The sequence below is a fragment of the Rhynchophorus ferrugineus genome, unplaced genomic scaffold, assembly GCF_030347505.1.
Source record: "Rhynchophorus ferrugineus isolate W39M unplaced genomic scaffold, kcgeb_rfMv2 rfM1, whole genome shotgun sequence".
Taxonomy (NCBI): Eukaryota; Metazoa; Arthropoda; class Insecta; order Coleoptera; family Curculionidae; genus Rhynchophorus; species Rhynchophorus ferrugineus.
In genome coordinates, this window is record NW_027472580.1 from 87386278 (window position 1) to 87401720 (window position 15443).

Genomic DNA, 15443 nt, shown 5'->3' on the forward strand with positions numbered 1-15443 from the left:
TTTTAATTCGATTCGTTTTCAATTTTACCTTCAAGGTTCATTTTCATTTTATTCCGATTAATTTCATTATTTCCAATTCATTTTTTAAAATTTTTTTGTCAAAATTTTTATTTCACAACATTTTGAATATTTTTACATCACTGCTTAATCATCAGCGTCTCGGCTAAACATTTCTTTCGGCGCTATGTTTAAATCATAATGTCTTCCTTCGCTCGCCGTCTCCGTCATGGCAGATATTTTGATTTAAAAGGCTTTGGGCAGCTTCGGTCGGATACCGTCGTTATTTGTTTTTTTCTGAATTACTGTAATGTATGTGACTACGGATTAGTCACAGAGCAGCTCCAGAAGCTAGGTACCGATTGCAGTCACCGTAGACTCGTTATGTCTTCGCCGAAGTACCAGAATTGCTAACGTCTCGTCGTCGAAGAAAATAAGCTACCACGTCGTCGAACAGTCGATCCTCCCACAGCGTCAATTACGGGAGCCCTGTCTGAAGAATAGCTTGTTTTCAACGTCGTCGATGGACCACATTCAAGTGCCAAAGCGACGATGATGCAACGGTGTCTGTAGGACCGGAAGATATCAACAGCCGTACCAGATCGCAACCGTACCAACCACAACCGTTTCGAACTATCATATTCTTCAAAGCCCATTTTACACAGCACATTTTGTTTGGTATATATTTTTTTGTATTGATATTTTTTTTCAAACATTTTTGTATTTTTGTTGCTTGAAATAATTTTATGTAAAATTCTGGCAGGGGAGTATTGTAGCGACCTTGAGCATGTCGAATTTTACATCGTGGAATAACGGTCTACAAAATACCCAGAAATATAATCCCAGATGCTGAACACGGGCGGGGTGCCAACTGGAACCCGACAACGAATAGCTGGCGGCAACCCCGAGACGTTTATCTGTGATATTATTGAAGGGTATTTCGGTCATTCAGTGCTCAACCCTCGTTTGGTTAAGACGTGCCACCATCGACTGCCCAAGCCTCGTCTTCAGGTAACTCCGCTGCCATCCGCTTTATTATTTGTATTTTCACATCTTTTTTATATTGCCAATAAATAACGGTCACATTATGTAAACACCACTGTTTCATTTCGATTTACCTCCATTCACCGAGCCACATCATTTACCCTAAAAATGTTTTTTCAGTGCCTGGAAATTATTTGAGCTAGCTGATTAAGAATATATACTATCCTACAAACTCTCAAACTTTGAAACTATACATGGGATGAAACATTAATACTTTTTCTTAGAAATACACTGATATTTTGAAGTAAAAGGACCTAATTGTCAGCTCTTAGTTATATACTTTAGATTCAACCTGGTAGATAAATTAATTTGTTTGTGTAAAGTTCCAACAATTTTTAAATGCTTTTAAAAAATTGTCGAAAGTCGTAGTTTCACAGATGCACCCAATGATTTATAGTTTTTGTGGTATTTCGTTCTTTAATATGGTGAGTGCGATAAAGGCTGTTCATAATTATGATGACCATTAAGTTAACCAACCAAGAGTCAATAAACAGTTGAGTGGTAGCCAAGCAAAACTAAAATAGAAAACAGCTACAACAAATGTCGTACTAGTAAATTGAAATAAATCAAACCTAAGTTATTCGGCTATTAAAGCTTTTAATGACCTATCATGACTGAAATATGTTCTTTGGATATTGTGAAATTAATTATTTCTTCGTTAATGATTTATACGCAATTTCAATACAATAGTTTATACAAAACCAGGTAGTGATTAAAACGCGTAATATTGTAATCAAAAAATCTGATAAGGTAAGTGAAGTAGATATATGTATATAAAATAACTTTGAAAGACATTTTTGCAATATATATATATATTATAAATTCAAATAAGATGAAGGAAGAATTAGAATATAATCGTTAAGACGAAATATAAAGATGATGACTTCACAAATTAAGTCCTCCAAGTTACACAGGTCTATAATAAAAAGACTATTTGAGTTGTTTCAGCTGATTCGTGTGTATTTTGGGTTTACTAAGGTCCCTTGCCTATATTCTATGGGATAGCAGAGACCAAGCAAGTTACTGGAGCCAGAAAAGAGTTGGCCGCATAGGGAACTTAAATTTGATGAAAAGAACGCACAAGAAACTTAACTAAACTATACTTTTACTACCGCATGACATAAAGTTCGGATTGGCCAAGCAATTTGTAAAATCATTTTTTAAAGAAGGAAGTTGCCTCAACTACATATTTTCAAAGTTTTCAGGCCTCTCCGAAGCAAAGCTATTTTCATTGGACCAGACATTAATGGTCTATGACTAGCCCACAATTCACCACGACCATGACGGATCCTCAAAAGAAAGGGTTGATAAAAGGTTTTAGTATATCTTAATGAACGTATATTAGATATGAATATGTATCGTTAATATCTTGTAAATAAAATGATATTATTCGAATCTATTCTCCTTTACTTTATTGTAATAACTCGTTTAACAACAGTCACTCAAATTTTTAAGAGACATGTCGTACTATGACGAAAAGACGTAATTTTTGGTTTCTGCACAACTTAAAGTTTATAAACATAAAGATTACGTCGCAAAACCAAAACATCTCTTGGATTTTTTTGCAGATCTGTATTATCAGTTTATAAAATTCGATTTCTACGAAAGCGTTGTGCTAGAAAATACATATTTAACGATACTAAGAGACTAAAGCCGACAGTTCTGTAAATAGCAAATAAAATTTGTCATGTAGCATTGAAAATATATGATTTTATAATTAGGTTAGATCCAAACGTTCTTTCTTGTTCTTAAGTTAAATTATCTATTAATCGAAAGATCATTATATTACAGCTAAAAGTTATTATTTATTTTTATAATATATAAAAATAAATGCAACTAATATACAACAAAACATAGAAAATTTAATATCACATAAAATAAACAATACTTTTTCATTTTAGAGCTTGTCTAGGAATTATGTAGAATTATGTAAACGAAAAGCGCAAAATACAAAGAGAGTCTATGAAAATATTTCATTAAATTTATATTGTTGGATGTTTGTACAAAATGAAAAATAAATGTCGTTTTTTCGTTATTAAAAGTATAATATCTTTGCATCGAATATTATGTTTAATATATCCTTGTATATGATAGTTGTACAAGATTTATAATTACTATAAATGTTGTGTGCAAAAAACAAAAACCAGCTACATAATTTTATAAATATTTTTCTCAGCGTTAATAATATCTCAGCCTTTTCCATAAATATTGCTTATTGAAAGGGTCCGTATCTAGTAAATAAAACAACTGATGAATTTTTGATATTAAATCAAGTCAACTCTTCGTTATCAAGCACTGCCATAACACATTTTATATATCTGACGCTGCAAACGTGCGATTGGTTTACTCTAAGTAGCATTAGAAATGGGACATTTCGCATTAGAACACGTATTCAACAGTTTTGTGAATAGTTGACTCACTTTTGTTTAAACTCATGTCAAAGATGGACACTAGCAGAGGAAAAATATAGCTATAGTTTTTGTTCTATAAAGGTAAAAACACAAAACAAACAGTTGAATAGGTGAACAATGCTTATGGTTTTGATAGTGTAATAGCCAATCGGGCGCGCTCTTGCTCTGGAAGGGTAATTATCAAAGATATGCGAAAAATGGATATGACACAGTTTAGAGCCATTTGATAAAGGCTAGATACGCATAAAATAAACTGGATATATTTGTGTCGCACAAAATCGAAACAAAATTAATCCATTCTTGAAGCGAATGGTGACTGGAGATGAAAAATGAATCACCTACATGATCCAATGCCTTGGTTGGGAGTTTATTATAATCTGCATCTGACACCAACTGATTTCCACCTATTTCTGTTGATTATGATGAAGAAAGGATCACAAGCCACTGACAAATGCAACTTTCTGATAACCGTAATGGAATATCCTTCAAAATGACAACAAATTATGGAACAAAACGGTATACAAGTATATATAACTCATATTGGTTCAGTCTAAATTCATGTATTTCTGATTATTACACTTATTACTATACAAAGTTGACACTATTTCATATATGTTAGCAATATTTTAAAAATGACGAGAACGAAAAATCCATCCCCAAAATCATGAAGACACCAGAAGGAATTACTGACGGGTGTTCAATTCAGAAAAACAAATTATCGTATCCTTTATTTAAATTTAATGAATATTCTAATTAAGACACGAAACATTAAAAGACGTCCAACTCCCAACAAAAGGGAAAACAGATTTAAACTCCTTTAACCCGACTGACTCAGATTTAAGTCCTTAAAACTCCCGAAACAACGTTTTAGTTATCTTTTTCCTCGCTCGTAATTGAACGTCCTCCCCCCTCCTTTTCCTGCTGCTAATTCGCCTTCCTGTTAACGGTCCTTAAAAAGCTGCACCGCTCCTTCGCAAACAAAAGGCGGGCAAAAAAAAGAGCGGCCCGTTTTTTAACTGAAACTTATCCGAAAGAAAAACCGTGGAGGATTAAGACCAGACGAAATCCCGTTTTAAGTAGGAAATCCCGTTATCTTACGAACAGTCGGGAGGAGTTTAATCCCGGCTAAAACTTGTGTAAAAGAAACAGCTATCTTATAAGCTAACATTTTAGTGGATGATGGCGCAATAAAATAGCAGTTAGATAATGGAACTGTGAAGACAGGTAAGAATGTTTAAGTTATAACGAAACTTATTAATACCTTCAAAAGTTATAGTTACATAAGACATTACCATCACATAAGGTAAAATGTGTGATTAAAAAATGTTGAGACTTCTAAGAATAACAAAAAGCAGACGGGTTATTTATGTTTTTCAATTAATTTCGTTCAAACATAGGCATTTATGCCAAAGTTGTGTTCATGTCTTTTAAATAGTCTTTATTATTACTAGTTTATAAACTGATTTGTTGCTACAAGTGATCACCCTGTGGTCAAATTTCAATAACAATTTAACAAGTTAATCATGTTAATCATCAAAGCAAAAGGAGAAATTGAAAAATGATACGTTACTAAAACTTGTTCTCACAGTATTCTCAATACGAGGGTCACTATTTATATTTTGGGAATAGGAAAAAAAAGTTCAGCTGCGAATATATTTTTATTGTTTTTCAAAGTACTCGCCACGATGGTCGATAGACTTTTGCATACGCTTAAATCATTTTTCAAAGCATTTATTCCATTCCGAATGAGGTATCTTAAAAACATGATTTTTGAACGCTTCCATAGCGATGAAAATCGTTGGCCACGCAGTTTATTCTTCACGAAAGGGAACAAAAAGAAGTAATCGGGTGCCAAATTAGGGCTGTACGGCGGATCACCCATCAATTCGATGTTTTGAGTGCTCAAATAGTCTCTTGTTTGAGTCGATGTTTGGGAACTCGCATTGTCATGATGAAGATTAATCCGGCGTCTCTTGTTTGTTTTCTTTATTTCACCGAAAACTTCTGGCAAACAAATGGTTGTGCACTAATCAGAATTGACTATTCTACGATCCTCTAGAGGCACGGTTGCAATATGACCAGTTTCCCTGAAGAAACAGGCCACCATTTTCTTTGAAGTTCTTCGTGCGCGAACAACTTTTGTTGGATTTGGTTCATCCTGGAACTATAATTAAAGACATCGTTGGGATATCTTTCACCAGATAACTCATTATTTCAATGGGCGTTAAAAGTTGAACACATTCTGTTAAGATAGTCCATTCCTTAACAAATAAAAACTGTGGTGCTCTTCTTAATAGCCAACAAAATAAATTGTTGAATATTAAAGTAGAGTTTTCCTATCAGGAAATGTATTTATTACAAATATTTAATACACTTTATTCACCTCTTTGTGGTTAATATTTTTAAAAGAAATTTAACAACTGTTACTGTTAAAAATTATTCAAATGTTTTGGATCTATGCAATTTCTGAAGTCTATGGAACATAATTTTAATTTTCAAGATTTTAGGAAAAAAGTTTCGACAAACAAGAGGCTTGGACAAAAATCGTGAAAGTTTATTAAAAAGTATTACCTATTATACCAGCCCAAAATATTACTTATTATGCCAGTCAAAAGTATCTTACTATTTATCATTTACAATTTACTTTTTTTCCCTCGAAAACTAGCGTTCCAAAATGCTGCTATATTAATGTACAATATATAGTTATACACAAGTAAACTACAAAAAAAAACGTTATACTACATATATTACATAAAAATCTATATAAGCATATATTCGGCGCATTACTTTCAAGGTCGCGGCTAGGACGGAAAGCCAGAACGTTAAAAATCAGTCGAATGAACTAGTAGAAGCGAAAATAGTAACTAAAATCAAACGACTGAAACAATCGATAGTAAATAGTAATAGAAACAGTCGAACCAAAAATAGGGACTGAAATAGTCGATAGTAAAAAGTAGTCGATTACTAAACAGTCGATAGTCGATTTCAGCCGATTGTTCCCAACATTATTAAAAACTCTATGCAACATGGAGAGTTTTAAAGTGACTACTTGAACCTTTCAGAAGCTCTCCGAGACGTTAAGGTGTTTTAAAAGGACGTAAATATAATGACGATATACTGTATTTTGTACATATATCTAAAGCTGTACTTAAATATAAAAATTAAAGCATCAACTTGACACCTATGCACTTTTCCACAGTTATCTCTAACTTGTCACGGATAAAAATTATTTTCATAGTAACAGACACGTATGTTAAATAAGTATTAATAAAATTGTTCCAGTGCAACAAGTCCGTATTTTTTTGAAGATGAAGTTGTATGGATGAAATGTACATTTAAATTATATTGTTTCTAAGAAATAGATTAGAAATTAAACCAAATGTATTAGCTTGTTGGGAGTAAATCGAAGTTATCCTTTGATAATAAGATATTGCTATGAAAATTAATATTTATGTCAATTTGGTCCTACGGGGTCCAACTATGGGGTACTTCCAGTAAATTTAATACGGCTGTCATTAAATGGCTTCAAAACTGTGTTCCATACTATTGTCATTACTCCGTACGTCTCCAGTGAAGTGATACAGCGTGATATCTCTCTAGAATTCATAATGAGTAAACAGTAACACTGTATATCGTTAAGTAATTAAAAATTATGTAATTATCATCAATCAGCTAAATGAGTGTGTAAAACGGAGCTAGTGACTGATTAGTGGGCAGATATACACTTTAGAACATCATCTAGAACCACAGGAGATCACTTTTACTTGTTCTATATATAATAATTATCATAGGAAGTACCTATTGCTCAATGGGCATATTACTGAACCACTAAGAGTTACTAAAAATTGCAATACATTGAGATATTGTGGATTAACTTTCTCTTGAGGTACCTTAAAAATTTGGATAATGTCTAAAATGCAATTTACAATATTCGGCACATATTCCCATCTTTTCAGTCCAACATCTGTCGTTGATAGACTGATACGACATTCTCTACTTGCGCGACATGGCTACCGCCGTCTACATGCTGAGTCCTGCATCTCAATAATAATATATCTCGATCTGTTCCATTTTCGAGTCGCTGACGGTAATAATACAAAGCCGAAAGGCAACGTGGTAAATGTCAGCTCATCTATTTATTCCAAGAGAGCGATAAATTCGTCCTATGCCATAGAAAATCAATGAGGATCTTTGGGGTAGGAACTGCCGGGGGAGACTAACCGTTGTTAAGATCTAAGATTCCTTTTCGAAGTAAGAAAAAAATAACCCGTCAGTTTTTGACATGACAAAAATATTGAAGGGATGCCGATCAAACCAATTCCAGTTATTTGATACGTAATTTTTTTCCAGAAAAAACGATATTTATCTTGTACGAAATGTTAAAGAAATTATAAGTTACAACTAGCTACAAATTTTCACCATTTATCTCAAAATTCTCGAATGCTCTGTCTGAAAAAATGTACATATTTTAAGTTTATTTGATCATTAAACTATTTAAAAAACTTGTTTATTTTTTAAATAAACGTGATAATCAGACTAATCAGGTGGGGCAGGATTTATTAAGCGTTTTAACATTTCAATTATGCTCTTCTGTTACCTCCTAATGTTTCAAAATTTTTGGAAGTTTGTTGGAAATTTAATTGCAAGATGGTTTTTGGAACACTTGATCTAGAAGTACATTGCCTTGTAAGTTGAGAAGCGTTGGCCTACAACATTAAGCTTCCATAAGTATAGGGTGGTTTCATCTGCATGTCTCTTTTGATTAAGCAAAAAAATATGTGTACGGTACAAGTTCTTTATTTGTTTCAATTTCAGCAAAATAACATAAAATATTAAATTGTAAACGGGGTCCTGTTTTCAGCATAACCTCTCAAGAATATTAACAAATATAAGTCATCAGATCTAGTATACATCTGGTCTGTAGGTATTGGTGAAAGTTCAATAACAAGACACATGAAATATAATCACTATCAGACATTCAGGAGAAAGTTAGTAGATAAACATATTCAATCATTGTCTTTATTTTGATGAATAACAGAACAAGTTGTTCTTCTGAATTGGAGAACTGAAAATTTGAGGTCAGAGTGATACAGAAATTTAAATGAGATAAAGAATATTTTTCCTAGGCATCAGTAATTTAAACTGCAATAAAAATAACGTGTTTTCCTTTTCTCGGTTATGTAGAGAAATATAAATGAATTCAGTGACTGAGAATTGACTCTAAAGGTGTAATCTTCGTTTGTCCCTCAGGCAATTTATTGATCAACTCTGCAAAATTTCTAGACCAAGAAGAGGTAAAATATTATATAGGCTGATAATGAATGTTTTTTTTATAATTTGGCCAAATCTACGTCTTATGAGTTTCATTGTGATCGTTCGGTTTTTGGAAGAACGTTTAATGTCTGAACTACGTTTCCATAAAATATCATCTAAAATCTTGTATTCTTAATTGTTTTTCTTGTTTTGCTTCTCGTTATAGTCGCTAAACTGTATTAATTCAACTCGTATAATATCTTCTGTAAATTTAATCATAACTTTACTGACTAATTGTATTTCTAATTATGCTATGTAGCACGTGTAACTATACCCTTACCTTTATACGTTTAGTGATTATTTTAAGTTTTTTTGATTTTTTTATAATTTTCTAGACCTATTCCAATTGTCAAGTTATTATTAATGTTTGAAATCTAACGGTATTATTTTTACTCTAAAATAATACCTCAAATAAATTTAAATAATGAATAATAACTATAATATGAAAGATGTATATGAAATATAATCAATAATTAATAATATAAATAATTGGCTATGCTCAGAAAAAATCTATAATTTGGAAGATATACAGTTGCAAAATTATTCTGGTGTTACTAACAGATTTATTAAATAAATGAATGACAATTCTGGACCAGCAAAATTACACTTTCTCAACTACAGAATATTATTAATTGATAATTTTCTAATAGTTTTTCTTAATTGTATATTTCCCTGCTAGTATCCCACCAAAATACATATTCTTTTCTTAATATTCATAGTTTAGTTTGTGTTAAAACAAAACGGTAAGTCCTGCATCAAGACGATATAAAGAAAAAACACGTACACAATTCACAATGTCATATATTGTAGGAACCAAAATGGAACTTCTATATTTAGTAGGTATTGAACTTAGTTATTATAAAGGATAGATTAGGCAGTCATATAATAATTTATTCCTTCCAACAATTTGTTTCCCTAAAAGCAACTGTTTAAATAATTTTTATTTAATTAAAAATGTCTTAATAATAATATATAGTTTATCAAATATCTAAAGTGTATGTTTTGTACCGAAAAAAGATGATGGATTTTGTTTGTTAATTAAAAAGTATGTGCCAATAGTTATCGTATTTTGGCTCATATTCTAACTGAGCAAATCCATTGAAAACGCTTTGCGTATTTTAAAAGTCGTAGTTCTGGTTCACAAGACAAGAAAGGAAACGAATAGCAGACGTTCAATTATAGGGAGTAAAGGAATTACTCGATGAAAAGTCGTACAAAATATATTAAGAATTATCTAAATTACTGACAGCTAACTTGTCAACAGTAGATAAATGCCTAAATGCCTTAGGAATAATAAAGAAGGAAAGAAAATGGTTACCTGACGAACTGAAATTTAAGAAAATTAAAAGACATTTTGTATTCGTAATTTTCGACTTCAACGATATATATAAGATCGAGTTTGTAAGTAAGATTATTAACGGCGATCAAAAATGAATTTATTATAACAATATCAAGTTTAGAAAATGGCGATATTTATGTCAATATTAAAAAAAAATGGTTAGGATGACCTAAAAAGATTGAAGACAGTGAATTGTAACACTTATTGTCCGAAAACTAACTCAAACTCGCAAAAAACTTTCAAACAGCCTGGCCATTGAAGAACCTATTATTTTTAGACGCTTACATGCGATGGAGTATATCCAATAAGAAGGAAAATGGATAAAATCTGGGTTATATTCTGGTTTCAGTATACTGGTTTTATTGCTTGCCAGACAAAAAATAAGAGTTTTGGGTGGCTTACTGTGATTGGCGATAAAAATTAGATTTAGTCTTTGAATCGAAGTGTAAAACGTCATGGTTAATTCAGGAGATTAATTCACAATGACGCCGTTAAGATGCATGGCTATAAAATCTTAAAAGAGTTGTTAAAAGCACGTTAAACTGATACTACTGATATCTAGCGACGCCATCTTAATAAATCGAATCTCATATTGCTGGAAAATGTACCAGCAAGAGCTAGTAACAGGCAGCTTGTTAATGTTGAAGCTGTGAATGTGGAAGTTTTGCTACAGTCTATATTTGTCAGATTGGCTAACGCATAGTTTCGAAATGATGAGGAAGAACGAAATTGGATCGATGATTATATGTCTGCTAAACTCTCGCCGTTAAAAATGTTGTAGAAAATTATGGACAAAATTTAATTAATATATGTTGTACCAATATTTCTCAATAAAAGCCTTTTTAAGTGAAAATATATAAAGGCTCTAAATATAACCAAAAGGAAACATTGCATTGCAAAGCACATTAAATGCACTAGTTACGTCTCACAAACAAAACGCTACGAATTAACTGCAACGTCTAATATCAGAGCACTTCTATGTTATATACTACAGCTTATTATTTTTAAATGACGAGTAATAAAATATAAAAAAACGAACATCAGATATGTGGGGCAAGATAATACTGACAATTTGTTATTCGATGAAGGGATCACGCCTCATCCCATCGTCTAAAATCCGTTTTGGACGCCCGCTGCCTTATCTACACGCCGTCCAACAATACCCTCAATTATCGCGATCTGATGGCCTTTCAGACAGGACCAGACGCACCATCCTAGCCCATTGTTGTACGTTTGGGCGACGACCTACCCCCCTCGATAATAACGTTTTGATTGCTTAAATTGGAGAAAGGGTTGGGTAGTTCGCAGACGGACTTATTCCAGTCGCGTGAACCAATGGGGATGGTCGTTGCTGTCGCGTAATCGTTTGTCTGGGATTTATGGTTGAGTGGGTACCGTGTAAATGCGGTTCTAGTTGTCGTTGTTGTTTGCGAGGGGTTGTTTCTTTTGGTTAGAGTGTTAAATAAAGCTCTTGGGTGACAGTGATAAATAATATTTTGATGATCACCTCTGATGTACAGCATTTTTTTATATATGTAGAGGTCTATACATACGTTTAAAAAAAATCTGATGTGATAAATCGCCATAATGCATTATCCTGAGAATAAAGGGACATTCTCAACACATAAACCTATTTCGGCTGGAGTTTCACAGGCCACAGGAATATTAGGACCCCTCCTATATATGCTCTATATTGCTTATATCCCAATAACAAAAGAATCAATACTTACAATATTTGCCGACGACACAGTTATAATTGCAATATATATATATATATATATATATATATATATCTAAGGCTATAGAAAATGTACAAGTAGCAGGCAACGAAATGTACAAATGGACTAGAGATTGGAAAATACAGTTTAATAGCTCCAAATCTGTCCATGTTAATTTTGGGTTGCGGCGAAATGACAAAACCTAATTATAGCACTTGACGGATACCCGATTCCTCAAGCAGAATCAGCGAAATACTTTGAAATATAATAAATCTCGTTGGTAGGCTCAATTGGAAACATCGTGATAGACAAAATGAAGAGCAAATTAGACTCACAGTCAAGCAACTATACTGGTTAGTCGGAAGATACTCTCAACTTGGTCTAAAATCAAAGATTGGTTTATCAGTTAACCAGAAAGCGTATTTGGACCTATGAGGCGGAAATATGGGATTGCACTAAAACATCAAACCAATCTTTACCTCTACTAGTAGGAACCTCTAGTAAACTAGTAATCCAAGGCACCCAAAACAAAGTTCTACGATTAATTACCAATATTTATCGCTACGTAGCCAACGAAGAGCTGTACGATGGCCTTCTAATCAAATGGAAACACGAAGCCATTTAAGATTTTTAAGGCGAATAATGAAATTGGACCCAAATACTGGTAAATTTACTGCAAAATTCACTACTATTGTCTTGTCATTTTCTCAATTTCATTTTATATAAACTATTTTTTACAGAAAAAAACGTTAGAAATTAATTTCAACACGAAAATAAATAATAAACGTAAATGTATTGTTAGCTATCTTCAGTGAAACAACGTCGACAATAAATTCACAATAAGAAGAGAAAAACAACAACCATAAATTAAATCGTTCCTTATTAAAATGTGGGTAGCAGAAAACCATTAGCAGTCGCTTAACAACACGTTTACAAGCGGACTCCTGCCATTATTTTTAAGATTAATTTGTTGATGGTCGGCCGACCTTAATGATAATTTGTCCGCTCCGAAGAAAAATGCAATAAAAATAAAATTAATAACTATAAATCGTAGATCGGTCGAGTAGGAACGCAGACATAGATAAAAACAAGAGAAAATGTTTTTCATCCGATGTCGTATTCCTATCGGAGATTCCACATTCCAAATTGTAATGTTGATAAACACGTGGCAATATCAACTATTTGCTTACCACATGTTATGCTGTGATATATTATATTCTAAATATCTAAACAGATTTTGAAACATTAATGTTGAATTATTAAATTTATTGAACTATTGAGAGTAGGACGAGGAATAGTAGAATTTAGTTTGGATTGATTAAAACAATTTTTATTATATGAAGTCTAAACAATATATTTTTAGACTAGGACCACATGAGCAGTTGAGATACGAGTTAAAAAAAAATAGGACATTTCTCTTAATGAGAAATAGCAGCTAGCGATTTAACAATATTTATAATCAAAATGGTATTGAATTTCATAAACGTTTTTTATAAAAAAAACTCTATGATAAACATAGCTAATTGACAAGAATATTCTTGTTGCTTTCGAGGTCTTAACAGTAACGATTTCTATAGAGCTGATCTCAACAAATATTCACAATCCTTCTAACTCACGGAATTTGAGTACATTATTTTTGATAATAGCTGATATAGGTTGGTCTAATTAATATCGTCATTAATTATCATTCCCGAAGATTGGATTCTGAGGTTTACATATGGGCATATACGGACGCATAGGAAAGTCATTATCGGTTTGCTCGAAAGGAAACTTTGTTTTTATTTTATAAGAAAAGCAATAAAGCCACAAATGCAGAAATTCAGGCACGAAACTGATATGCTGAGGGAGCCATTATTCATGGATATTTGTTCACGATACACTGTTCATTGTTTGGGCTGAATCCTAGATAACGTTATTGACAGTTTCTACCTTCAGGTCATTTTGCAAATTGTCGTTACAAATGTACCATGAGGCGTCAAAAATACCAGTACAATGCAGTACAATGTTCTGGTATATTTTTAAAAATGTATTACTTTGGCTGGTACAACCCCAGAGTTGAACACCGTAAGTCCACACTGGTTTCAAGAATAGTTGGTAAAGCAAAACCTCATTAATATATTGATAGGAGTGAATATCTACTAAATAACATAACTAGTAATTTATTTTTGTACTTTCCAGCTTTCCAGCTGAGTTTAACTAGAAGGGTAATGGGAATATATTTGTCTGTATTTCCATACTGGACTACTTGCTGATATTATATACATATATATATATATATATATATATATATATATATATATATATATATATATATATATATATACCAGCTCTTGCATTCTTTTGTTGGTGAAATCAATAAGTAGCAATTCATTTTGATGTACCATTTTTAACTGTAGAAATTTATCTACCAATAAAACTTTTCTGGCCTCCTTGGTAGAACAACATGATGGTTTTTAACTCGATTACGGAACAGCGACATAAAATCCGTCTAGAATTAAGCATCAGGTGTTTTTAATTAATGCCGGCTCTATAAACCAGAATAAATTATGTCGAAAACGACCCGTTAATTAGTAATAAAAACGGATGTAATTAGTGAGCTACCAACGGAATCGGGTCTGGGCGACTATTGGCGGCCCGCTGTGCATCTAATCGAAGACGTTCCCTCGTGGTGGACGCCAGACGCCTCCCTCCATCCAGTTTAAAAATAATCGTCCGGAAACGGAGAATCCTTATGTGCCGTAGATTCGATTGTGAACCGGTCGTAACTTTCGGTTTTTTATTGGGGCTCTTAGACGGGTTTCCTTTTTCCCTTATTGGTAGCGAGATATCTTTCTCCGATCGGTACTCCCCTCGAAATGGGCTTTGAAAAAACTGTGAAAATATCCAATTTAAATTCCTGAAACCTGCTCGGATCAGCCGCGTGGTTTAAAAATACTCCGCCGTAGACTGATATGGCTTTATGTCTTCCATGCATCTTTATCTTTAATTGCTACCTTTTTAGACTAAAACTTGAATTATTCCATTATACACATAAGTACAGTGAAAAATATAGATTCTGGATATAATTATATTAATGAATATATTTAAATTTTATACTTTTAAGTACTTTTAAGAACTTAGTTCGCAAAACTGAATATATGATAATTTGAAAATTCAAGAGATTGAGATCAATAATATAACTTAAAACAACCCATGGGCTATCAATTTGTTATCAACACAATAATCAGCCAGCTTCTCAGAAAACAACCAATAATCGTTGAAAGCAAACCAAATCTACTCTGGCATTCTAATAAGTATTTTCCATTTTCTTCTACAGCCTTATCTGGTCTTTCTCTGGTTTGACCGATGAACGATCCCGGTTTAATAGCGATATAATTATCGATACATTTTGCACTTGTATTAGTATTGCATTTGGCACTTTAACATCGCAAAACGGTGTGCAAGCCAACCTAGGCAGCGATCTGAAGAAGTTAACTCAGAAAGTACCATTCGAGCTGTGTATCCTCCACAACTCTTGGAATGTGTGGTAAGCACTGCTATACAAGAGGATAAGTTTGTCTATTACCTTTATGTATAAAGACATACATTGTTGCATGGTTGCATACATGGTTGCATGTATAG

The 15443-nt window shown here is 32.7% G+C and overlaps 1 protein-coding gene and 1 long non-coding RNA gene across 25 annotated transcripts in view; one reads left to right on the forward strand and one right to left on the reverse strand.

Moving 5' to 3' along the window:
- The window catches only part of LOC143191543 (uncharacterized), a 544206-nt gene that overhangs the window by 221057 nt on the left and 307706 nt on the right, over positions 1 to 15443 (reverse strand). The gene's annotated exons all lie outside the window — the stretch shown is intronic.
- On the forward strand, positions 2099 to 2436 carry LOC143191646 (uncharacterized). The gene is made up of 2 exons (XR_013004579.1): positions 2099 to 2188; positions 2240 to 2436. It is a non-coding gene; the product is annotated as an uncharacterized LOC143191646 (long non-coding RNA).